The sequence below is a fragment of the Bos grunniens genome, chromosome 20 (genome assembly GCF_055505025.1).
Source record: "Bos grunniens cultivar Pamir isolate PY7600 chromosome 20, Bosgru_T2T1.0, whole genome shotgun sequence".
Lineage (NCBI taxonomy): Eukaryota > Metazoa > Chordata > Mammalia > Artiodactyla > Bovidae > Bos > Bos grunniens.
In genome coordinates this window covers 40,766,680-40,794,482 of record NC_141184.1, presented here as the reverse complement: position 1 = coordinate 40,794,482, position 27,803 = coordinate 40,766,680, and the positions used below count along the sequence as shown (strand labels likewise).

Here is a 27,803-nt window from a genome sequence, read left to right as displayed (position 1 = left end):
AAATTATTAACAATTCATTTGAAATTAGTTTATCAGGTTAAATAATCAACAGAACATCAGCAACCAAAGAACAAGGCAAGTATATTTTTATGAAATAAGTATATTTTATCTACTCAATACCAACCTCAGAAGTTGGCCAACCAAGGATATTCTAGAAGAATCATAAATAGCACAATATAAGCTTTGAAAAATTGTAAACGTCAACCTGATATTTTAATCACCTATATTTTTACATCAAGCTAAATTTTCGTAGTTCCTTCCTGTCATAAAAATGTTTCCTCTGAATCTAAAAACATTTTCCTCATAAATAGAATTCATAATTATTTGTAATATTTTACATTAATAATCTGTTATAGCAAATCTTTCAAAAAGATTTGCCTCCTCAAAATGCCTCCTCAAAAACTTTTTAAAATATTGACATTTGTCTCTGGGTGATTTTTCTTTCCTCCACCTATTATTCTATATTTTTCCAAACTCTCCATATCTCCCAAATTAAATAAAAACATAACCTTTAAAACTTATGGGGATATAATGTTGCACTGTTCTATGCTTGTTTGTGTGCATTCAAAAGAGTGCTGAAAGATTTGAAAATTATGGATTCACTGGTATAATCAAATTTGCAAAGCACTCCAGAGACAAACATTTAGTTTACAAGCTACAAATCTAATTTGGTTTCTTCAGAGAGTAAATAAAATGTGCTTTAGTTAAACCCTTACAGTATGCTTTCCACCTTCAATTCTAAAATGTGGTTTTGAACAATACTTTATTAATTTCTTTCCAAAATTCCTTTATTAATAATTTTAATCATGTGAAGCTTAATTTCAAAAAGAAATTCAAAACTCCACTTCTCAGATTCTTTGCTAGGTTATATCTGTTCTCTTGATAGTTTTTGACTCCATATACTGCAACACACTTAAATGGTAACATTTTACTCAAATTTTCAGTCTCTTAAAACTTGAGGAAGATTAATTATTCTTTTAAACTAGTGACACTGGGACTTATCTTCCAGGAAATAAGAATAGTCCATATTCTTTATTTTCATAGAAAGAGAATTTTCAACTTGATTATCTAATTTGTGGTCAGTTCAAGTCCTGATTTTTTCTTCTTTCACAAAGAAAAATTTAGCAGCAGCCATTGGAAAGTATAATAGCATCAATTCAAAACACACTCTTTTCACTCTCAGGTGTATTCATTTTTCTTCCCAGAGGTCTTGAAACTAATAAAAAAAAAACTTAACGATTGGCTAAAAAGTAACCAATTTTAATTCAAAGCTCTGAAAATACACAGCATGTTGTTTACCAGATATTAAGAGCTAATTGAAAATGACCTTTTGCAATGAGTCCACTTTACATTTTCAGCTGCCACCAAAACCGTACACTGATAGCCAGACTCATTGATGGGGAACATGGCAGGACTCATTTGATAGTCATCTTTTATTATGAATTATTTTCACTGCTAGGATGTTTGTATGAACAATTTCTGTGAATCACCAATATACAACCACTAATTAAAGCTGTTCATAACAAAAGATAATATACTGATAGAGATATAAATTTTTCTTTGTTTTAGGCTTAAATCTCTAAGTAATTCTTCACTTATGTGAAGATGTTTTAAGTTTTTTCTGCCTACAAAGACTGAACAAATCCATATCTGCACTTTTGTATCGCCAAGTTAAAACATTATTTAAAAATTTTACTAATCAAATATTTGGCATTTATAACTAGTTCCTTAACTAAAATCCACACTTTCCTTCCTCCTTTCCAAGACAACCCTATTTGGGGGCGGGGAGCAAATGGAAGGGAAGATAGCAAGGTTCCCAAATTTTTTAAAAAACATTATGCAGGGGCTTTCCTGGTGGTTCAGTGGTAAAGAATCTGCCTGCCAATGCAGGAGACACAAGTTCAATCCCTGATCCAGGAAGATGCCACGTACCGCACAACAGCTAGGCCTATGCACTACAACCAGTGAGCCTGTGCTCTAGAGCCTGGGAGCCGCAACTACTGAGCCCACGTGCTGCAACTACTGACCCCCTGGTACCCTAGAGCCTGTGCTCTGCAACGAGGGAAGCCACCACAATGAGAGCTCCTGCACCGCAACTGGAGCCCCATTCTCTGCAACTCGAGAAAAGCTCTCGCAGCAACAAACACTCAGCACAATCAAAAATAAATTTAATTAATTAATTAAATTTTAAAATACATTGCACATCATCCCTTGCAGGTAGAAGTAACCTGTGACAGTTCTGACCAATGAAAGTTGGTCAAGGTTTCTGGGAAACAAAAGTTGAGGGTTTCTGGGAAAATTGTACTTCCCTGATATAGATAACACCCCTTTTATACATTTCCTTCTTATTCCTTCCTGGAATATGGATTTCATGATTTAGCAGTCAGTTTGCAACTATGAAAGTAAAGCCAGAGAATCACAGAGAGGTTTTAGCACTGACATCCTTGTGGGCTCAGTCACTCAATTATGTTCGAATCTTTGTGACCCAATGGACCATAGCTCTCCAGGCTCCTCTGTCCATGGGATTCTCCAGGTGAGAATACTACAGTCGGTTTCCATGCCCCCTCCAGGGGATCTTCCCCACACAGGGATCCAACCTGCGTCTCCTACACTGAAGGCAGAATGAGAAAAGCCCCAGCTGACATCCTTGACCTACTACAAAACCAGCCCCAGTAACTGCTTCAGTTCAGTTCAATCACTCAGTCATGTCTGACTTTTTGCCACCCCATGAATCACAGCGCGCCAGCCCTCCCTGTCCATCACCATCTCCCGGAGTTCACTCAGACTCACGTCCATTGACTCAGTGATGCCATCCAGCCAGCTCATCCTCTGTCATCCCCTTCTCCTCTTGCCCCCAATCCCTCCCAGCATCAGGGTCTTTTCCAATGAGTCAACTCTTCGCATGAGTGGCCAAAGTACTGGAGTTGCAGCTTTAGCATCATTCCTTCCAAAGAAATCCCAGGGCTGATCTCCTTTAGAATGGACTGGTTGGATCTCCTTGCAGTCTAAGGGACTCTCGAGTCTTCTCCAACATCACAGTTCAAAAGTATCAATTCTTCGGCGCTCAGCTTTCTTCACAGTCCAACTCTCACATCCATACGTGACCACTGGAAAAACCATAGCCTTGACTAGACAGACCTTTGTTGGCAAAGTAATGTCTCTGCTTTTCAATATGCTATCTAGGTTGGTCATAACTTTCCTTCCAAGGAGTGAGCGTCTTTTCATTTCATGGCTGCGGTCACCATCTGCACTGACTTTGGAGCCCAAAAGATAAAGTCTGACACTGTTTCCACTGTTTCCCCATCTATTTCCCAAAAACTGATGGGACCAGATGCCATGATCTTCATTTTCTGAATGTTGAGCTTTAAGCCAACTTTTTCACTCTCTTCTTTCACTTTCATCAAGAGGCTTTTTAGTTCCTCTTCACTTTCTGCCTTAAGGGTGGTGTCATCTGCATATCTGAGGTTATTGATATATCTCCCAGCAATCTTGATTCCAGCTTGTATTTCTTCCAGTCCAGCGTTTCTCATGATGTACTCTGCATAGAAGTTAAATAAGCAGGGTGACAACATACAGCCTTGACGTACTCCTTTTCCTATTCGGAACCAGTCTGTTGTTCCATGTCCAGTTCTAACTGTTGCTTCCTGACCTGCATACAGGTTTCTCAAGAGGCAGGTCAGGTGGTCTGGTATTCCCATTTCTTTCAGAATTTTCCACAGTTGATTGTGATCCACACAGTCAAAGGCTTTGGCATAGTCAATAAAGCAGAAATAGATGTTTTTCTGGAACTCTCTTGCTTTTTCCATGATCCAATGGATGTTGGCAATTTGATCTCTGGTTCCTCTGCCTTTTCTAAAACCAGCTTGACCATCTGGAAGTTCACGGTTCACGTATTGTTGAAGCCTGGCTTGGAGAATTTTGAGCATTACTTTACTAGAGTGTGAAATGAGTGCAATTGAATGGTAGTTTGAGCATTCTTTGGCATTGCCTTTCTTTGGGATTGGAATGAAAACTGACCTTTTCCACTGCTTACCTCTTAACTATTTGGTTAAGCTACCAAATAGTTTCTGTTTCTCAGAAACCTAAAGCAAATATTCACCAATCAAAGAATATAAAATTTAAGGGCTTCCCTTCTCTTTAGTTATCAGATGATAAAAATAAACACTTTTAAACTTTACAGAATTTCCATCAGCTGAAAACTGTTTATTTCCCCAAGGCCATATCTACTTAGCCAATACTTAAGCCAGAAAACCTACATGTGACCTTGCCCATTGGTTAATCAGATCAAAGAAGTTTTCAAACTGTTAATTTCTCCCAAAATTTTGTGCCATGAAAAAACAGTTCTTCCCAGCCAAATATCTAGGTTCTCATTTCATTTTATTACTCAGTTCAGGTCAGTCCAGTCACTCAGCTGTCTCCGACTCTTTGCGACCCCATGAATTGCAGCAGCCAGGCCTCCCTGTCCATCACAAACTCCCGCAGTTCACTCAAACTCATGTCCATCGAGTCGGTGATGCCATCCAGCCATCTCATCATCTTTCGTCCCCTTCTCCTCCTGCCCCCAATCCCACCCAGCATCAGAGTCTTTTCCATTTTATTACTAGACAATAAAAATCTTGTATAATCTATCTTTTTTCCCTTTTAGTCAATTGACAATTAAATTTTGTATTCAATTGCAATAATTATCTCAAATCAGGTACCTGAAGAAATTTCTCAACGGCTTCTAAAACTGAGGTCTCAAGCAAGGCTGTGCCTCATGTAGCCTTGAACAACCTGAAAATTTACACAAAATATTTATAAAATAAACTAGCAAAAATTAAAAGAATATGGCTCAGCAGGCAAAGAATTCCCCTGCAATGCAGGAGACAGAGGTGATATGAGTTCAGTCTGGGTCAGGAAGATCTCCTAGCGAAGGAAATGGCAACCCAACTCCAGTATTGTTATCTGGGAAATCCCATGGACAAAGGAGCCTGGCAGGCTACATTCCATTTGCAAAGAGTTGAAAACGCTGAGCAGCTAAACTAAGCTAAACCAGCTTTACAACAAATGCTAAAGGAACTTTTTTAGGCAGGAAACACAAGAGAAGGAAAAGATCTGCAAAAACAAGCACAAAACAGTTACATATAAAATAAAAGCCCATCTCTTTCATCAGAATCTCAAGGGAGTTTATGACAGCACTCCCCCAATGTTATAAATCACTGCCCTAAACGTTTTGGGTTTTTAATCTCTTGATTTTCATATTTTTTATCAAACTCTCTTTATATGCTAGTACTACTGATGCATAACAAGTTACAAAACACCAAAATTTAATTACTTAAAAACAATATTTTATTACATTTCACCGTTCCTTCCAGGCGAGAATTCAGGAAGGTCTTGGCTGGGCATTTCTGGTTCAGGATCTCTAAGTGGTTGCAGCAAGATGGTAACCCCAGTGCAGATGTCAGACCTCAGGGCTGGCCAGGCATCTTGGTCTCTTCGTGGAGTCTTGGGGTCTTGCCTCATGGTTTTTCACATGGATTAGTTTGAGCTTCTTCACAGCAAGGCAGCCTTAAGGCAGTCAGACTGCTTTCCTGGCTGCTGCAGATTTTGAGGATAAATATGAAATTAAAAGACGCTTACTCCTTGGAAGGAAAGTTATGACCAACCTAGATAGCATATTCAAAAGCAGAGACATTACTTTGCCAACAAAGGTCCATCTAGTCAAGGCTATGGTTTTTCCAGTAGTCACGTATGGATGTAAGAGTTGGACTGTGAAGAAAGCTGAGCACGGAAGAATTGATGCTTTTGAACTGTGGTGTTGGAGAAGACTCTTGAGAGTCCCTTGGACTGCAAGGAGATCCAACCAGTCCATTCTAAAGGAGATCAGTCCTGGGTGTTCTTTGGAAGGAATGATGCTAAAACTGAAACTCCAATACTTTGGCCACCTCATGGAAAGAGTTGACTCATTGGAAAAGACCCTGATGCTGGGAGGGATTCGGGGCAGGAGGAGAAGGGGACGACAGAGGATGAGATGGCTGGATGGCATCACTGACTCAATGGACGTGAGTCTGAGTGAACTCCGGGAGTTGGTGATGGACAGGGAGGCCTGGCATGCTGCAGTTAATAGAGTCACAAAGAGTATCCACAAAATTTTGGAGAAGGAAAAAGAAATTTCTGCTAGTTTTGATGTCACACCTAAAACTGCAGAAGTTACGGCAATAATGCCTAAGTGCTTAGTTAACACATTATTGACCAGAGATATATTAATACATCTTTTGTTATCCGAACGTTATTAGCTGGAGGCAGATGTATTTGTTTTTTAGAGCTGGCCGTGGGCCTTAATTTCTGCAAAAATCCCCCAGTCAATAATGAGTTAAGATGGAAAAGCTGTTAAATTTGTACAAGATTTTTACAAAGAGACCACGTTCACATAACTTTTATTACAGTACATTGTTAAAATTGTTCTATTTTTTGTTGTTGTTATTCTCTTTCTGTGCCTAATTTGTAAATTAAACTTTATTGTAGGTATGTTTGTAAAGGAAAGGCTTCCCAGGTGGCACTAGTGGTAAAGAACCTGTCTGAAAATGCAGGAGACTTAAGAGACACAGGTTTGATTCCAGGGTCGGGAAGATCTCCTCGAGGAGGACACGGCAACCCATTCCAGTATTCATGCCTGGAGAATCCCATGGACAGAGAAGCCTGGCAGGCTACGATCCATAAGGGCATAAAGAGTTAAACACAACTGAAGCGACTTAACATGTACACACCTGTAAAGGAAAAAACATAGTATATATATGGTGCGGTACTATCCACAGTTTCAGCCATCCACCTTGGGGGTCTTAGAATGTATTAACCATGACTCTATCAGTTGAAGCACTCACAAAAGCCCACCCAGTTCTGAGACGATTCTACCTCTCATTGGGAAGAGTGAAAAGGAATTTGTGTTCATATTTGAAAACCATCATATACTGTATATGTGCACATTATAAATCATTAATATCAGGTAATGGCAAATTTCTCTGTAACTCAGGACCAAATTAAAAATCTCCTCGGATCCCACATTATGTCAAACAATAACATTATGCCTTATGGATTTTATTAATAAACATAATCTGCAACAGTTCGGAGAAGGCAATGGCACCCCACTCCAGTATTCTTGCCTGGAAAATCCCATGGATGGAGGAGCCTGGTAGGCTGCAGTCCATGGGATCGCTGAGTCAGACACGACTGAGCAACTTCACTTTCACTTTTCACTTTCATGCATTGGAGAAGGAAATGGCAACCCACTCCAGTATTCTTGCCTGGAGAATCCCAGGGACAGGGGATCCTGGTGGGCTGCCATCTATGGGGTCGCACAGAGTCGGACACGACTGCAGCAACTTAGCAGCAGCAGTCTGCAACAGTTAGGACTAATTTTGACTTTTGGCTTATAAATACCTCTCTCAACTGAGCAGGCAACTCTCTCTATATATATACTTGTAATATACATATATGAAAGTGAAAATGAAGCCGCTCAGTTGTGTCCAATTCTTTGCAACCCCCATGGACTGTAGCCTAATAGGCTCCTCCACCCATGGGATTTTCCAGGCAAGAGTACTGGAGTGGGTTGCCATTTCCTTCCCCAGGGGATATTCCCCACCCAGGGATCAAACCCAGGTCTCCCACATTGCAGACAGACACTTTACCATCTGAGCCACCAAGGAAGCCTGATATATACATAATATACACATATAATAATTCTATAATTTTCATAAAAATGGGAGATCCTACTGTAATCAAGAATAATTGCACCCTGACTTATCTTGTGTATCCAGATTTTAACTATAAGATTTGCTTAAAGCTGGATGCTCCTATATCACAACCTAGAGAGTGGTACACTTTTGGCAAATCTCTCAGGTGAATGATTATGCAAATATAATTTAAAGCCTTTTGATTGTGAGTTATTAATTTGTTTATTGATAATATTTTAAATTTAGCATATGCTTAACAGTTCTGACATCATTAGCCATATTTCTGACCTAGACTTGAAATCATGAGAAAATTCTATAAGGAAGTACTTGGAAAATTCAGTCATTTATTTTTCATATACTTAACCTCAGCTCATTATGCCCAGAATTTAAATTCCTCCTTAGACAAATAACATATCATCACACAACATAATGTGTGTGTGTGTGAGTGTGTGTGTGTTAGTCTCTCAGTCATGTCCGACTCTTTGTGACTCCATGGGCTGTAGCCCACCAGGTTCTTCTGTGCATGGAATTCTCCAGGCCACAATACTACAGTTTGGTACCATCCCCTTCTCCAGGGGATCTTCCCAACCCAGGGATCGAACCTGAGTCTCCTACATTGCCGGCCGATTCCTTACCATCTGAGCCACCAGGGAAGCCCAAGAATACTAGAGTGGGTAGTCTATCCCTTCTCCCGCAGATCTTCCCAACCCAGGAATCAAACTGGGGTCTCCTGCATTGCAGGCAGATTCTTTACCAACTGAGCTACCAGGGAAACCCAACCTAATACATACTATATATTAAAATGTAAACTGTTGTAAACCCAACAGTGAAAACCAGTTCAAGAAAACATGAGAATTTGAATCAGGCCTGAGGCCCATATAGCTTATCTGCAACAAAAACAGAATCCTAAAACAAAATCATCTTCTCTAAAACACATTTCATTGTTTCTGATTTTCCTCAAGATCCCACTTTTTACTTACTATACACTAATTTATTTAAAACTGTTGTTTAGCATATTTTCATTCTATAATTTATTCCATAAATCCTTACTGCTAAATTCATTATGATATTTCCTTTTTTTCCTAAAGTTTAATCTCTTTTACTCTTCAAGGAGTTTCCCCACTTTTAATACTCTGAAAAGCAAAAATGCAGTAAACCTGTCACTTTCTGCTAACCCACATCCACCTCAACTTCACTCGCTTCAAGCTTTGCCTCCACAGAAACTGGTACTAATCTTCTGAGCCTATCTTTATCAATTTGTTTCCTCCCCAGGCTCATTCCTTTTAACAGATGTAACTGTTCCCTCCTCTTCCCAGCACCATCTCCAACAACACAGCAGACTCCTAAGTCTCAAGATTGAGCAAGAAACTATTTGGGACAGTGAGATAACACTGTTTCCAAAATACTTTACTCTTAAATTTCACCAGAATGATATGGAATCTATAGCCAGGAAAGGACAAAAATAAAAAATTCATCTAAGATACTGGTAATGTTCTGATGCTTCTTTAGTATCCTGAAGGCCAAGAAAACCTGTGTCCCCATAGTTGGCATTCCATCAGAGCATTCTGTCACTAATCACTGTTCAACTAATGCCCTGTTGCATGAATCCAGAAACACTTCCAATAACATATCCCATGTGACTCTTAGGATAGTAATGACAAAAAGATAATTCTAAACAAGCACTTTAGAACATGAGTAGATACAGAGGAGACATGTCTGCAGGCCTGTTAGGAAAGATTCAGTTCAGTTCAGTCACTCAGTCATGTGCAACTCTTTGCGACCCCATTGACTCCAGCACACCAGGCTTCCCTGTCCATTACCAACTCCCAAAGCTTGCTCAAACTCATATCCATTGAGTCGGTGATGCCAATCAACCATCTCATCCTCTGTCATCTCCTTCTCCTCCCACCTTCAATCTTTCATCAGGGTCTTTTCCCATGAGTCAGTTCACATCAGGTGGCCAAAGTGTTGGAGCTTCAGTCCTTCCAATGAGTATTCAGGACTGATTTCCTTTAGGATTGACTGGTTGGATCTCCTTGCAGTCCAAAGGACTCTCATGAGTCTTCTCCAACACCACAGTTCAAAAGCATCAAATCTTTGGTGCTCAACTTTCTTTATAGTCCAACTCTCACATCCATACATGACTACTGAAAAAACCATAGCTTTGACTAGATGGACCTTTGTTGGCAAAGTAATGTCTCTGCTTTTTAATATGCTGCCTAGATTGGTCATAGCATTTCTTCCAAGGAGCAAGCATCTTTTAATTTTATGGCTGCAGTCACCAACTGCAGTGATTTTGGAGCCCCCAAAAAATAAAGTCTGTCACTGTTTCCATTATTTCCCCATATATTTGCCATGAAGTGATGGGACTGAACGCCATGATCTTAGGAAGGATTACTGTCTTGTTTATCTCTGGCTCCACAGCACCCAGGGTAACTATGGGATCACCATGGCCTTAAATAAATATTGAATGTTGAATTCATTAATTATTATACAAACGTACAACTATATAATAAAATAGACCTTACAAAACATCTAAACTAACCTCTTATTTTACAGACAAACTGAAATCTAGAGATTTCATCTTGGCACAGCCTTGGGAACTTGCCCAAATTTAATATCTAGGTAGCTGACATAACAATTAATCATTTTTCCATAACAGTATGCTTTATTTTACAAACTTTCTGAAAACCCATTTTGTTTTTACAACATTTTAAAGAGATAATTAAATATTTATACTTTATAATCTAAAAAGTAAGCTCAACTGATGTATCATAGTAATTCAGCTGACTTTTTCCTGAGTCTCACACATTAAATCTGGTTGGTGTTCTCCTCACCACATCCCCAACTCCTGCCCTGTACACTGTCCTGATCCAACTGCCCTGCTTAATCTGACTTTGTTTATTGAATCTAATATTGTTATGCCTAGCTATTCTATGCATTGCTAATTTTGTAATGTATTAAGATTGACCATGTAATGTATTCAGATTAAGGCCACTGATGTGAACTACAATAGAAATTCATGAAATATTTATTTCCAAACTCAACTGAACAAAAACCATGTATCTCTGCTGTGTGAAAAGACTCACGCTCATTGCTATTGCATAGGGTTGCAGATAATTCTCTGCCTTGAAAGGAAATAATTTGAGGAGCAATTAATTCAAATCACTTAAAAAATGATATCCCATGGAGACTCATTTCAACCCCTGACATGAGTCTGTGTGTACACCGCCTCTACTCCCACTAGCTCGCTGCCATTTGCTCCCCACCCAGTTCTTCTCTATTCAATGTGTTTCAACCAGAGGGTGCATGGGGGTGAAGAAGGTGTGGGATTTGAACCCCTTGTCCTTGGTACACTGCTCCTGATTACAGGATCAGCAAAACCACAACACCAACATCCGAGAAATAGAGTTAGTAGCATTGAAATAAGGCTCCAGATGTCACATGGCCACATATAATGTACCCAAGTCAAACCGTCCCTAATGATAACAAAAAGTTAAACATCTCCAAGAAAAGAGCTGTAATAATCTCCTTTGGTATCTATCTCCTTTTACTATGATAAAACGATGGAGTGAGTATGTTACAGGCCATGTTCTCATGATCCAGATGGCTCTCTTATACAGTGGAATTCTCCCTCAGATGTCAACAGAACAAGAGTATGGATATCTATTCAGAGTCATGTGCAAGAAGATATATAATCTGACTTGTGCACAAGTTGTTAATGGAGAAGAATGGGGAGGAATGGAGATATAGGGAAGAGAAGCTTTGCTAGCTTAAACACTCATGACATTAACGTGTAAAGACTACATGCCCTTGCCTTGCTCAGAAAATACCATTGGAAGGCATCTGTGCAAAATGAAGACAAAAATTGAGCTTTTAGCATAGATGTTGCATCTGAGAGATGATAAATCACAACCAAAGTCCTCATGTTCTGACTATCTATTGGTAAAATGCCAGATGTAAAATGAATCAGAAGTTTCATTCCTCATCCCAATGGATTCTATCTACTTAAACTTTTGAGGGTTTAGCCAATAAATTTTCTTAAAAATAGAGAACAATGACTGGGTGACACAAACTATTGGGTACAACATAGGCTCAAGGATGTACTGTACAATGTGGGGGATACAGCCAACATTTTGTAATAACTGTAAGTGGAAAGTAACCTTTAAGTTGGCATGAAAAATAAAAGAAAAATTGTAAACATTAGAAATTATCAGCCTAAAGTGGATTTTAAAAAAGAGCTGGTAACTCCAGGAATAGACTTCAATTAAATAAGGTTTATTTTACAAAACTGAAAGAAAGAAAGGGAGAAAAAAAGACAAAAGAAAGAAGGGATGAAGGGAAGGAGGAAAGAAAGAAGGAAAGACTAACTCTCTACATTTTAGTCAACACGACAGTGAGGGGAACTTCCTCAATGGAAAATAGACAACCATCCTTATAAACCAGGTAAATAAATATATATATTATTGTTCATATCCTTGACTACAAAAGGAATAAACAAACCTTTATGGAATATCATTTACTTTCAAACTGTGCAATTCTATGAGGCAAGTACTGTTATCTCTGATTTTCTATAAAATAAAATTACACAATTTTATTGTGTAATAAAGTGGCAAGCAATAAATAAAGTGGCAAGCAATAAAGTGTCCAGATTCAAAAATCTGTGTGTTTGTTGTTTTGAGGGCGATGGGTTTGGTGTGTTTATTTTTTTGTTTTCACCACACCCCACACAGGCAGTGAGAGTGAAAAGTCCTAACTACTAGATGGCCAGGGAATTCCCTAGATTCAAAAATCTGGAGTTTCTGGCTATAAAACTACATGGTCTTTACATTGCCCCACACAGAAAAAGAAAAATATTCTTATCTCCTTATTTCTCCTGCATGCAAGATCAGACTTATTTTCTAGTGAGAAATAATTCTTAAAATTTGTGATTATTGGAAACTTATTAATACTTTTTTCAGATTATTCATTAAAGAAACTAGGGCTTAGATTCACCTTTTATGACACTGAGGTATGTTTTGTACCTAATTCACTAGGTTATGCATATGCTTCCTTGGTCAGAGCCTTATTCTTAAGAAGATCTCTGAATTCCCTTTCTCTCTCTCTCTCCCTCTCTCTCTCTCCCTCACTCTCTCTCTCCCTGTCTCTCTCAGGGACTTTGGAAAGACTATCAGCCTGGAAGGAGAAGGGGGAAGAAAAGGCAGAAATCTCCCTAGGTAAATTCCTAGTGTATGAGGAGCAGGCAGTTAGTAGCACTTAACACCATCATATTATAGTTATTCAAATAAATGCCTTAAGTCCTCTATACTTCTATAAGCCTTTTATAAGCAGGAACCATACCTTACTCATTCATAGATTGCCATACACATCAGTAATCTTTTGAATAGAGCCAGAGAACTCTACAAAGACTGATTTGATATTAAAGTAAGATTTTTAAGTCAAATATATATTTGTTGAATCTAATAAAATGTCTTATTTGACAACACATTGTTACAGAGCTGGTACCCTGGTATATAGAACTAAAAGTACATGTTTTGGAGTTAGCTACCTGGAAGTCTTTTCTGGTGAAAGGAAGGCAATAGTCAACAGTTGCAGAATGTCAGATCAGCATCAGCAGCAACATATTTACTAATGAGGAAATCTCAGTCTAACGAGGTTAAATAATTTGCCTAATGTCACATCAGATCATGGCAAACCGGTACTAAAACCCTGCCCTTGCCTTTAGTAATGAAATGCCTTTCTTTTGTCTAGTGTGACTTGGATCATCCTTCTTCTCATATTTCTGAATGAATAAATAAACTGACAAGTCTCACCAAATATGGAAAGAGACTGGACTAACACCGTGCTAGGAGTAACAATATCAGAGCCAGCCTTTGCAGGATAGAATTCTGTTTTCCTCAAAAGACATAATTAGACATTTACTAAGTAAATGGATATTTGTAGTACATGATAACAAAATTGTGCTGGAATCCCACATTACCTTCATCTGCTTCTGTTACCCTCTGAGGTTCCCTGAGATGGTCTCCTTTTCCTTACTCTGATTTGTTGAGCTCTTGCTTATATTTCTGAAAATGATAGGATGATAAGCCAAATTTCAGTGGCATTCTTGGAATAACTCAGAACCTAAGTCTTAAACTGACAAACCCCAAAATGGGTTTTCCCTGCCTGCTTCTTCTTTCCTTCTCCCAGTCTGCACGTTAGTATACAACAAAGGGATTCATGAATCATGATTTTGGATGGAAAGCACGCTATCTTGAGGCATCCTCAGTATTTTGTAACTGCTGGAGAAAGCCATACAACAAACCCTGGGAGAGGGAGAGACTTTTTATACGGGGCATTGGCATTCCCAGAGGTCACAGAGTTTTATGGTGAGTGTAAGAGAGTACACCTTTTAATAGTGTGAGTATGCCTCTGCTGCCACTCTGATCAATTATGTTCCTGTTTTGAGCTAAGATTGAGAGAGGATGGGGTGAGACTGGTAGGGAGAGGCTGAGTATTTAGAGGTAGCCTATAATTGAAGAGTGCGCCAGCCAAACCAAGTCCATGCTGCATGCAGGTTGAAGTGAAAATGTTAGTTTCTCAGTCGTGTCCAACTCTTTGTAACCCCATGGACTGTAGCCGGCCAGGCTCTTCTGTCCATGAGGATTCTCTAGGCAAGAATACTGGAGTGGGTCGCCATTCCCTCCTCCAGGGGATCTTCCCAAAACAGGGATCGAACCTGGGTCCCCTGCATTGCAGGCAGATTCTTTACTGTTTGAGCCACCAGGGAAGCATGCAGATTACTTACCCAGTTTGCCTGAGCCAAGTCTTTAGCCAAACAAAGAACCCAGAGATTCCCATTTCCTGTCTCTTACTCTTTGATACCACCAAAGAAGACTCTCTGACTACTTAAAACTCAACAGCCACATACCATTTCCAAAGGAGGGAAAGAAAACAGTCCCCACACCTCCTAGAGTCGAAAATTTTTGAAATACATATTTTTAGTTCTTCAAAAAAGTTTAGTTCTCAAAAACACTGTTTATAATAAATCATATGTCTCTGTTTTTAAACTGTAATCAACTATATGGTGAAAGCAGCTCTTTTATAAAAACTCTGCAATTAAAACAACCACTTAACACTCCAACCTAATGCCTGCAGTAAATCAAATGTCTTTGTTGTTTAGATTTTCACTGAACAGGTCCATATAAAAAAGGAGTTTTAGCACTATTTATAAGAAGAATTGTCTCTCCAAGCCCATCCAACAATTTTTTTCATTCGTTGGGTTAAAACTTCAGCAGGAACTTAAGTGGGGTACAGGCAGGCTACCAATAACTTTTTGTGCCAGACATCATATAACAAGGTCAAATTTTAATGTACGCACAAATGGACAGCAGCTTAAAAGAAGCGGTTATTCAAAACAGTGTCTGATAAATCATTGCCAAGGAGCTGGGAGGGCTATCAGGGCATCTGTGTTAAACCACAGCTCTGTCATCTGTGTACTCAGCGACCTTGGTCATATCACTTAACCCCTCAGCTTCTCAGCTTCCTCTGAGACAATCTCTCTACTACTCACTCTACACCTTCCCAGGTCCTACTCTCTACATGGAGCCATCCATGTGGCGGAATATTTCTTCACATTCTCCCAAAAAGTGTTTGCCCCATGACTCTTGCTACAAATCCGTTCTGAGAAGAGCATAATTCCTTGCCTATTCTTTTATGGGCAAAGCAGTCTCTTCCTTGCAAATAGATTTTTCACTCTCACCAAAGACAGTGGAGGAGACAGATGAGAGCAACACAACAGAAAAGGACAAGAACTATGTTGTAAGTCAAGAAAACCAGGTTCCATCCCTGGTTCTGCCTCTGCATGGTTTGGGAAAAGATACTTTGTGTCCTCATCTAAGAGATAAAATTCGACTATGATACCTGTATGTAAAACTGTGTAATATTGCCACATAAACAAACAAACTGATCAATGGAATACAGCAGAAAATCCAAAAACATATGTAACTGTGTGTGGAAATCTGGTATATGTAAAGGAGATATCTCAGATGACGAGGACAAAGTGGCATTTTTAATAAGCAATACTGGACAATTGCATAGCCATTTGGAATAAAGATGTATTTAGATCAATTCCTAACAACAAATATGTGAACAAACTACCAATCGAACTGGAATTGAAATGTAAATAAATAAAGCCATGCAAGTACTTAAAGAAAATATGGATGAATTACTCTGTAATCTATGATTCGAAATCCATATTGTGACATTGTGATGAAGGAGGAAACAGACAGAACAGGCTCCATCTTGAAAGCAGGACTCCATCTTGGGCAGGACTGTGGACTTTGAGCTATATGCCCAGGATCTATGGAAACAACATACCAAGTGGAAAACCAGACACCCCGGATGGAAGAGCCCCAGGGCTCATACCTAGACTCTCCATTGCCTAAAAGGATACCCTAATCATCTGTGTAACCGAATAGAGTCATAAATTCTATTATGCTTATTGCAGTATGACCACAGGCCTATTAATAATTGTCCACTGTTAACTACCTAGGCTTAAGGCATATGAATCACGGGTTAACTTTGATTTTATCTTTTGTATCTTTTGTTCAGACTAGTTTCAGGGAATTTGGGGAGGTGGCTTTGGGCACGTACACTTAGGGTATATAAGGTTTACACAAAAACTGCTCAGGGTCCTTGGCTAAGAGCAGACTCTGCCTTGGGCCCACCAATGTAATAAACTGCACTCCACTACCTATATTGTCCTTCTGAGTGAGTTTCTTTCCCAGAACGGGTGCTACAACAGTGATTTACAATAAGAAATATAGGTTTGGTCTTCATCCCTGTTTCTGGCACAGAGCACCTAAAACCCCTGGAATTTCCTAAGCAAGGAGTACCACAAAGGTGTCTTTTGTTATGTTAAAAAGGCCACTTTGAGACCTAAAGATGAGGGCTGGTTGCCAGGAGAACCAACTCTGTGATTAGAGATTTAGAACTTTCAGCCCTACTCCCTGACCTCTGAGGAGGGGAGAGGGACCAGAGCCTGAGAACAATCTCCAGTGGTCAATGATTGGACAACACACCTGTAATAAAGCCTTCATTTAAAAAAAAAGAAGGGGGAGAGGGACATAGGGGAGAATGTTGTGCTCTAAGAGAATGGAAGCTCTGCACCCCTTTCTCCATAACTTGCCCTGTGCTTCTTTTCTATCTGGCTGTTCTGCAGAGCAGGGCAACCCACTCCAGCATTCTTGCCTGGAGAATCCCATGGACAGAGGAGACTGGCGGGCTAGATACAGTCCATGGGGTCACAAAGAACTGGACATGACTGAGCGATTAACTGCACACATTCCTGAGTTATATTCTTTTATAATAACATTGATAATTTAATAGTAAATCTTTTTCTGAGTTCCTGAGCCTCTCCAGGAAATTAATCAAACTCAAGGAGCAGGTCTTTGGATCCTCCAATCTTTAGCCCATTAGGAAGCCCAGGAGGCAACCTGGACTAACAGTTGACATCAGGAGGGGAGGCAGGAACAGGATTGGGGATTGTGTAGGACTGAATACTTAAAATATGAGGTATGACGCTATCTCTGGGCAGAAGTATCAGAATTAGGATGAAATGTAAGAAAGGCAGCTGAGCTGGTGCCAGAGAATTGCTTGGTATGTAGGGAAACATCCCGTCTTACACACAGAGACCTATGAATTTGGCATCAGAACTATAATATATAATAAAGGAATGATTAGTAAATTTGAACCTTTTGCACAGCATAGTTGAAGGCAAAAAAGGAGTTAATTGTTTCTAAAGTTATTAAGTTTCAAACTGAGAAGCAAATATAATAGAAAATAGGCAAAAAAATAGAAAATTTAGCAAAAAAAAATGGTATGAAAGGTGTAATACTCCTTAAGCACATGAAAGATATAATAGTCCTTAAGTACATAGTCAAAGCTATGGTTTTTCCAGTAGTCATGTATGAATGCAAGAGTTGGACCATGAAGAAGGCTGAATGCTCAAGAATTGATGTTCTTGAACTGTGGTGTTAGAGAAGACTCTTGAGACTCCCTTGGACTGTGAGGAGATTCAACGAGTAAATCCTTAAGGAAATCAATCCTGAATGTTCATTAGAAGGACTGATGCTGAAGCTGAAACTCCAATTCTTTGGCCACCTGGTGTAAAGAGCTGATTCATTAAAAAACACCCTGATGCTGGGAAAGATTGAAGGCAGGAAGAGAAGGGGATGACAGAGACAAGATGCTTGGAGGGCATCACTGACTCAGGGACATGAGTTTGAGCAAGATTTCGGAGATGGTAAAGGACAGGGAAGCCTGGGGTGCTATAGTCCATGGAGTCACAAGGAGTCAGACACAACTGAATGACTGAACAACAAAAGTATATGAAAACATGTTCAAGTTCATTATAATAAGAAAAATGTAAGTTAAATGTATGCACTGTAATGACCAAAGGGTGGGATTAGGGGAGGGGGGGGAGTCTCAAGTGGGAGGCAATATAGGTATCAGTTCAGTTTAGTTGCTCAGTCATGTCCAACTCTTCTGACCCCATGGACCGAAGCAGTCCATCACCAACTCCCGGAATTTACCCAAACTCATGTCCATTGAGTCAGTGATGCCATCAAACCATCTCATCCTCTGTCTTCCCCTTCTCCTCCTGCCTTCAATCTTTCCCAGCATCAGAGTCTTTGCAAATGAGTCAGCTCTTCGTATCAGGTAGCCAAAGTATTGGAGTTTCAACTTCAACATCATTCCTTCCAATGAACACCCAGGACTAATATCCTTTAGGATGGACTGGTTGGATCTCTTTGCAGTCCAAGGGACTCTCAAGAGTGTGCTCCAACATACAGTTCAAAACCATCAATTCTTAGGTGCTCAGCTTTCTTTATAGTCCAACTCTCACGTCCCTACATGACCACTGGAAAAACCATAGCTTTGACTAGACAGACCTTTGTTGGCAAAGCAATGTCTCTGCTTTTTAATAGGCTGTCTAGGTTGGTCATAACTTTTCTTCGAAGGAGTAAGTGTCTTTTAATTTCATGGCTTCAGTCACCATCTGCAGTGATTTTGGAGCCCCCCAAAATAAAGTCATACACTATTTCCACTTTTTCCCCATCTATTGGCCATGAAGTGATGGGACTGGATGCCATAATCTTAGTTTTCTGAATGTTGAGTTTTAGGCCAACATTTTCACTCTCCTCCTTCACTTTCATCAAGAGGCTCTTTAGTTCCTCTTCACTTTCTGCCATAAGGTTGGTGTCATCTGCATATCTGAGGTTATTGATACTTCTCCTGGCAATCTTGATTCCAGCTTGTGCTTCATCCAGCCCAGCATTTCTCATGATGTACTCTGCATATAAGTTAAATAAGCAGGGTAACAATATACAGCCTTGATGTACTCCTTTTCCTATTTGGAACCAGTCTATTGTTCCATGTACAGTTCTAACTGTTGCTTCCTGACCTGCATACAGATTTCTCAAGAGGCAGGGTATTCCCTGTCAGATATTCACACCTCTTTCAGAATTTTCCACAGTTTATTGTGATCCACACAGTCAAAGGCTTTGGCATTGTCAATAAAGCAGAAATAGATGTTTTTCGGGAACTCTTGCTTTTTCGATGATCCAGCGGATGTTGGCAATCTGATCTCCGGTTCCTCTGCCTTTTCTAAAACCAGCTTGAACATCTGGAAGTTCACGGTTCACGTATTGTTGAAGCCTGGCTTGGAGAATTTTGAGCATTAATTACTAGCATGTGAGATGAGGGCAATTGTGCGGTAGTTTGAGCATTCCTTGGCATTGCCTTTCTTAGGCAATGGAATGAAAACTGACTTTTTCCAGTCCTGTGACCACTGCTGAGTTTTCCAAATTTGCTGGCATATTGAGTCCAGCACTTCTACAACATCATCTTTTAGAATTTGAAATATCTCAACTGGAATTCCATCACCTCCACTAGCTTTGTTCATAGTGATGCTTCCTAAGGCCCGCTTGACTTCACATTCCAGGATGTCTGACTCTAGGTGAGTGATTGCATCATTGTCGTTATCTAGGTCATGAAGATCTTTTTTGTACAGTCCTTCTGTGTATTCTTGCCACCTCTTCTTAATGTCTTCTGTTTCTCTTAGGTCCATATCATTTCTGTCCTTTATCGAGCCCATCTTTGCATGAAATGTTCCCTTGGTATCTCTAATTCTCTTGAAGAACTCTCTAGTCTTTCTCATTCTATTGTTTTCTTCTTATTTCTTTGTACTGATCACTGAGGAAGACTTTCTTCTCTCTCCTTGCTATTTTTGGAACTCTGTATTCAAATGGATTTATCTTTCATTTTCTCCTTTGCCTTTCACTTCTCTTCTTTTCATAGCATTTGTAAGGCCTCCTCAGACAGCCATTTTGGTTTTTTGCATTTCATTTTCTTGGGGATGGTCTTGATCCCTGTCTCCTGTACAATGTCACGAATCTCCATAGTTCATCAGGCACTCTGTCTATCAAATCTAGTCCCATAAATCTATTTCTCACTTCCACTGTATAATCAGAAGGGATTTGATTTAGGTCATACCTGAATGGTCTAGTGGTTTTCCCTACTTTCTTCAATTTAAGTCTGAATTTGGAAATAAGGAGTTCATGATCTGAGTCACAGTCAGCTCCAGTCTTGTTTTTGCTGACTGTATAGGGCTTCTCCATCTTTGACTGCAAAGAATATAATCAATCTGATTTTGGTGTTGACCATCTGGTGATGTCCATATGTACAGTCCTCTCTTGTGTTGTTGGAAGAGGGTGTTTGCTATGACCAGTGCATTCTCTTGGCAAAACTCTATTAGCCTTTGCCCTGCTTCATTCTGTATTCCAAGGCAAAATTTGCCTTTTACTCCAGGTGTTTCTTGACTTCCTACTTCTGCATTCCAGTCCATTCTAATGAAAAGGACATCTTTCTTGGGTGTTAGTTCTAGAAGGTCTTGTAGGTCTTCATAGAACCGTCCAACTTCAGCTTCTTCAGTGTTACAGGTCATGGCATAGACTTCAATTACTGTGATATTGAATGGTTTGCCTTGGAAATGAACAGAGATCATTCTGTCATTTTTGAGATTGTATTCAAGTACTGCATTTTGGATTCTTGTTGACTATGATGGCTACTCCATTTCTTCTACGGGATTCTTGCCCACAGTAGTAGATATAATGGTCATCTGAGTTAAATTCACCCATTCCAGTCCATTGTAGTTCGCTGATTCCTAAAATGTCAATGTTAACTCTTGCCATCTCCTGTTTGGCCACTTCCAATTTGCCTTGATTCATGGACCTAACATTCCAGAATCCTATGCAATATTGCTCTTTACAGCATCAGATCTTGCTTCCATCGCCAGTCACATTCACAACTGGATATTGTTTTTGCTTTGGCTCCGTCTCTTCATTCATCCTGGAGTTATTTCTCCACTAATCTCCAGTCCATATTGGGCACCTACCTACCTGGGGAGTTCATCTTTCAGTGTCCTATCTTTTTGCCTTTTCATACTATTCATGGGGTTCTCAAGGCAAGAATACTGAAGTGGTTTTCCATTGCCTTCTCTAGTGGACCACATTTTGTCAGAACTCTCCACCATGATCCATCCATCTTGGGTGGCCCTACATGGCATGACTTAGTTCCATTGAGTTAGACAAGGCTATGGTCCATGTGATTAGATTGGTTAGTTTTCTGTGATTGTGGTTTTCAGTCAGTCTGCCCGCTGATGCCTTCTCTCAGCACCTACCATCTTACTGGGGTTTCTCTTACCTTGGACATGGGGTATCTCTTCCCGGCTGCTCCAGCAAAATGCAACCTCTGCTCCTTACCTGGGACGTGGGGTATCTCCTCACGGCTGTCGCTACTGACCTTGAACGTGGGGTATCTCCTCTTGGCTGCTCGCCACTCCAGCACTGCACAGGGGCCAATATATACATAATTATAGCTGAATTGTGTTACTGTATGGCAGAAACCAACACAACATTGTAAAGCAATTTTCTTCCAATTAAAGAAATTTTTTAAAACTACACTGAGATACTATTCTCCTTTCACCAGATTAATACATATTCAAATTCTTGGCAATTTCAATTCATTTTACTTGCTAGACTGTGAGAGAAAAGAGCTTAGAAAAAGTAAACCCAAGAAGCAATGAGCAGCACAGTTTAGTGCCCCATCATATTTTCTAGATGCCATTCCTTACTAAGGAAACGGAAATCCTAGCAGAAAAGACTGATTGCAGGGCTATTGGGGAAAGTTTAATATGAGCCTGAAATGTCTTGTCAGATGAAAAAGTAAGTGCTCCAAAAAAATGATGAGAGCATATCAAAAGGACACAGGAACCATTTTGAAAGGGCTCCAACTAGCCAAATTTATGATCATTTGAGCATGAAAAGAAATAAAACTAAATAACTCGCAGCCTATTGAATAAAATATGAATTCATGAGTCAATACTGATAATAAACATACAAGTGACTAGGAACATGTGGAGGGTTCTTCCTTACAGTAAAATTCCAAATGATAAATGCAGAGGGGTTTGAAAATCAAATATTTGACAGTCACAATTTATTGTAATGAATACATTTCTGAGATGAAAACAGTAGGTTTTGATTAGGGGTGTTATGGTTTTGGTGCTCAATTCTTTACGATTTCCTTTTCAATGTTGCCCGTCAAAGGCAATATCTGCTCTTCAAGAAAATAACAGCTAAATGCAAACTGGGTGATGATTTTCGAATTGCTGAGGTTGTCCCAATAGTCTACAATTCCAGACACTATGCTAGAGATTAGGGATATAAAGCTAGCTAATCATCTACCCTTACAGCAGAAAGTGAAGATGAACTAAAGATCCTCTTGATGAAGGTGAAACAGAAGAGTGAAAAACCCAGCTTTTTCACTCAACATTCAAAAAACTAAGATCATGGCATTCAGCCCCATCACTTCATGGCAAATAGATGGGGAAATGATGGAAACAGTGACAGACTTTATTTTCTTGGGCTCCAAAATCACTGCAGAAATGACTGCAGTCATGAAATTAAAAAACGCTTGCTCCTTGGAAGAAAAGCTATGTCTAACCTAGACAGCATATTAAAAACAGAGACATTACTTTGCCAACAAAGGTCTGCATAGTCAAAACTATGGTTTTTCCAGTAGTCATGTATGGATGTGAGAGTTGAACCATAAAAAAAGCTGAGTTCCAAAGAATTGATGCTTTTGAACTTTAGTGATGGAGAAGACTCTTGAGAGCCCCTTGGGCTGCAAGGAGATCAAACCAGTCAATTCTAAAGTAAATCAATCCTGAATTTTCATTGGAGGGACTGATGATGAAGCTGAAGCTCCAATACTTTGGCCTCCAGATGCGAAGAGCCAACATTGGAAAAGACCTTGATGCTGGGAAAGATTGAAGGCAGGAGGAGAAGGAGACAACAGAGGACAAGATGATTGGATGGCATCACCAACACAATGGACATGAGTTTGAGCAAACTCTGGAGATGGTGAAGGACAGGGAAGCCTGGCACGGTGCAGTCCATGGGGTCACAAACAGTTGTGCACAACTAAGTGACTGAACAATGATGTAACTAAGAACTAAAGAGAGAGGTAGAAATAGGAACAAAAAGCTTTTTCATTTCTTCCCTGATTTTGGATGAAGTGGGTAGTATTAATGAAGGGACTAAGAATAAGAAAAGTGGCCACTCAGATAAAAGTCATAGAAAATGAAAGGCCAAGTGACTTGGGAGAGAATTCTCTTGAAATATTAAGTGTGGGACCTCTGAAGAAGAGTCACCAGGGGCTTCAGGATTTCAAGGACTGGAAAATTCCTTGGCTCCCCTTAGTGATGTAAGTCACCCCAGATACTTTTCCAAGAGAGAATTTCAGTTTCCGTATGCAATCCATAGATTCACTTTAAGAAGTGGTAAACAAGAGGAAAGGACATTCTGCTAAAGCACTATTTATAGAGCTAAAGTACTGGGCTTTCCTCTTGGGCGGATTTTTCCCAGATGTGCTATGTAGAGACTCAGCCAATAATGTGTGATTTCCCACCCACTAGTGTATTATCACTCCTTGGTCTGAGGATAAAAGTGCTTAAGAAAGTTTATAAAGTAGAAGTTCCAGATTGAATTACATGGAACATTGAAATCCCATGAGCAAATATGGCAAAACCACCAACCATGTAATTATAGGTTCAAAACAACTAAAGAAATCAAGTGATTGAAACTGGACCCCAGAATCTTTAAAAGATCACATCTGGAGATGTCACTCATATTGTACAGACAGTAGCATGGTAATGAAGCAAGTCAAATGTAATATGGAACCCAACAGTGAAATTTTGAAAGAGCATTCTCTTTCTAAGTCAGTATAAACATCCAGGACATTATTGAGTCCCTCTTTCAGTTCACATTTAGGACAGGCCCAACCCACTAGACTTTTTGGACTGCTCCAATATCAGCCAGCCTCCAGAGGAGACTACAGGAGAATGAATTTCTTCTACACTATGGTTTCTTTCAGTTAGTGATGTCAATTAGAAATAAATGAGGCAATATGCATATTCAGTTAATGACTTACTACCTACTAAAATTAGGTCAGTCAGCAGGGAAAGCAAGACTAGTACTCAAGAATTTTCTGATCATGTGAGTTTGGTTTTATATATTTCTCTGAAATCACATCACTTCTTCCTTCTTTACAACTGTTTTGACTTGATGCAGACTTTCTTTCCTCGTACCTCCTTTAGAAAGGTTATACAGGCTCACTCATCTTGGACATAATTATGTCAGTTCTTCCAATTACTTCTATATGTTAACATTTTAATATAGGAATGGTAAAGTTAGGCACATATATAGGTGTTCCTTTGTGGCAACTGAGATTAAAGCCAATTTCTTTGGTTCACATATTATACTTCTCTAGGTAAATCTTTGTTAGAAATAGTACTCAGATTATTTCTTAGCACACCGATTTGTCTTGAGCTTTTTCTTACCATCCTATACTTTTGGTTTCTTGGCAAAGATCTCTTTTCTTAGATTATCCTTATTCTTGTTCACTAGTTTCTAACACACTGTGAAACCTGCTATTATATTTGATCTTACTCCTATCACAAGGAACTTTCCCATGTTTTTGGTCATTGGGCCTGTGTATACCAGATACTTTGTCCGTGTTAGACCCATTAGGGAAACTAATGAAGTTTGAAGTCAGAAATAAGTTTCCAGAAGAGAATCAAAAAGGTAGAAAGGGGACACAATGTCAAAGCATTGCTGAACTAAATTTGATGCCCACTGCTTCACATATTTGAATTAGGCCTCAAGTAACCCATGACCATCTTTGCTTTCAACCAAGGCAACTGTGTTGTGTTGTAGTTGTTTTTGTTGCTTAGTGGCGAAGTTTGACTCTTTTGTGACCCCATGGACTGTAGCCTGTCAGACTCCTGTTTCCATAGGACTTCCCAGGCTAAAATACTGGAGTGGGTTGCCATTTCCTTCTCCAGGGGATCTTCTCAACCCAGGGACTGAACCCGCATCATCTTCATTGGAAGACATAATTTTTACCACTGAGCCACCAGGGAAGCCCAATTGTATTATCAGTTCAGTTCAGTCACTCAGTCATGTCTGACTCTTTGCAATCCCATGGACTGCAGGCTTCCCTGTCCATCACCAACCCCCAAAGCTTGCTCAAACTCATGTCCATTGAGTTGGTGGTGCCATCCAACAATTTCATCCTCTGTTGTCCCCTTCTCTCTTGCCCTCAATCTTTCCCAGCATCAGGGTCTTTTCCAATGAGTTGACTCTTCACATCAGGTGGCCAAAGTATTGGAGCTTCAGCTTCAGCATCAGTCCTTCCAATGAATACTCAGGACTGATTTCCTTTATTATAAGAAACCTTAAAAATACAAATGCCTTCTTGACTTTCTGGACCAAGAGATCATCATGCAAACAATAATATTAAAACCAAAGAAATTCAATAGTCATAAAATTCAGAGCCAAGAGAAAAAAAATTCACATTAGTGAGAAACAACTGAACCACCTGAAGAAAGATATAAAGAAGATGCCTTTTAAGATGTTTAATATAGCTGCTGACCCATAAAAAATACCACATCCAGAAGAAGCACATAGAAGAAAATTAAAGGTACTTCAAAGGCCTCCAGTTTCTAGCCAAGATCAGAACGATAAATACACGAAATAAAATGACTGTGCAGTTTAACTCAACTGAAACATCTTGTGCTAGAAAGTGGATGATTCTGGAACAGAAAACCTCACCTCCAGGTCATGTGTTTGCTCCCACCATTGAGCACGGTGTCATCAGTTCCCTGTCAAACCATTTATTTCAAATTGTCAAATCTTTTTGTCCATCGTTGTGTAAGAAGATCATCACTATCCATGTTTTTAAGCATATTTTCCTAAAAATAAAATGATTCTGAATTCATTTTTGGTTAAACATACTGCTTTCTAATAGATCTTATCCCCCTTCACCTTACCCTGCTAGTCTGCAAGATTTCCTTATCCTTCTAGAAGTTACTATTTATTATTCCAAAACCTATAGTGAACAAAATGAGCATGAGAAAAGTGAAAAGCAGAGACAACATTAGTCCCTAACATATTTCTTATAGTGAAGTCACTCAGTCGTGTCCGACTCTTTGCGACCCCATGGGCTGTAGCCTACCAGGCTCCTCTGTCCATGGGATTTTCCAGGCAATAGTCCTGGAGTGGATTGCCATTTCCTTCTTCAGGGGATCTTCCCAACCCAAGGATTAAACCTGGGTCTCCCACATTGTAGACAGATGCTTTACCATCTGAGCCACCAGGGAAGTATTTCTTAGTATGCCAACTATCAAAACAAACTTCCTTCTAATCTTCTTCCAACAACAACTTCTTACAACTTAGATCTCATGCAAATCTATCCCTGGGATTCCTTATTCTCAAACCAGTTTTCTCCACCACACCTATGCTACCATCCCCAGGCCCTTATTTGATCCCTCCATTACTTATCATATAACAAGCAGTACAAAAGTCCATTCTATATTGGCCCATAAACTGGAGAAAATAAAACAAATTTCTGTTGACCAGATCAAATATTACTATTGACTAGAACATGATTTTCTGTGGGGTGAAAGATATAACTGTCTCTACAAATCTATTTCTCATCTCTCAAACTCTATACCCATATCACAGATCTTTCATTATTATTCAACAAACACACATATAAGCTGAGTTTACCATGGTCCCTCACGATTCAACCCATCTTCCACGCTTCCTTGTGTGAGTTCTACCTTTTCAAGCAAGGTCCTATTCCACCAACAGAGGATCAAGCAAAAGAAAGTAGGAGTTCAACTGTGAGGTAATCCAGACAAGCATCTCTTCTTCCAAGCAAATTTAGGGATCAACACCAGAAGATGAGTCTTGGGCCTGGTGAAACAAATTCAGTCCTCTCCCTGAACCCTCCAACCTTGATTAGGTACAAGTTTTTCATGGACAAGTTGCAGCAACCCCTACAGACCCTCTATTCCTCTTTTCCCTTGTATAGAAAAGAATAGACAGTTACTAAAACAAGATGTCCCAACAGAGAATTTAGTCTCACTCCAAGAAAAAAAAACTCTTTTTAAACAATAAAAGATAGATTATCCCTGTCCTGGAGGAGGGGACAGCAACCCACTCCAGTATTCTTGCCTGGAGAATCCCATGGACAGAGGAGCCTGGCAGGCTATAGTCCATGGGGTCGCAAAGAGTCGGACACAACTGAAGCAACTTAGCACAGCACAGCACATCCCTGTCCTGAGATTAATATGTTATTGGATGAATTCACTTAACCATTCAGCGTTTGGGAAAATGTTCCTCATCTCCTGGGTCCTTTCTTTTTCCTTATGCTTAGCTAATGCCCCACATTAAAATCATATTCTTGCCTATGCCCAGATGCCTCATTTAAACCTCATTACTAAACCTTGTCTGGGATCCCTGAATACAAACCCATTTTCCATATCCCACCAGGCTGATGCAGACACTAATCTCTGCATCCTCTAACCACAGATGTCCCTAAACTTCTGCTCAGTTTGAACCTCTAGATGTCCACCCGAAAAAAATCCAAAAACAAGAAACAAAAACACTCAGCTTGGGATAAACTCTGAGGTTCCAAGCTCCAGTT

The 27,803-nt window shown here is 39.6% G+C and overlaps 1 long non-coding RNA gene across 1 annotated transcript; it reads right to left on the bottom strand.

Annotated features, from left to right (window-relative positions):
• Positions 1–5,344: 5,344 nt before the first annotated feature.
• On the bottom strand, positions 5,345–16,522 carry LOC147350307 (uncharacterized). The gene is made up of 3 exons (XR_015148712.1): positions 14,497–16,522; positions 13,690–13,774; positions 5,345–5,577 (listed from the first exon to the last, which is right to left on the bottom strand). It is a non-coding gene; the product is annotated as an uncharacterized LOC147350307 (long non-coding RNA).
• Between the last annotated feature and the right edge of the window lie 11,281 nt (positions 16,523–27,803).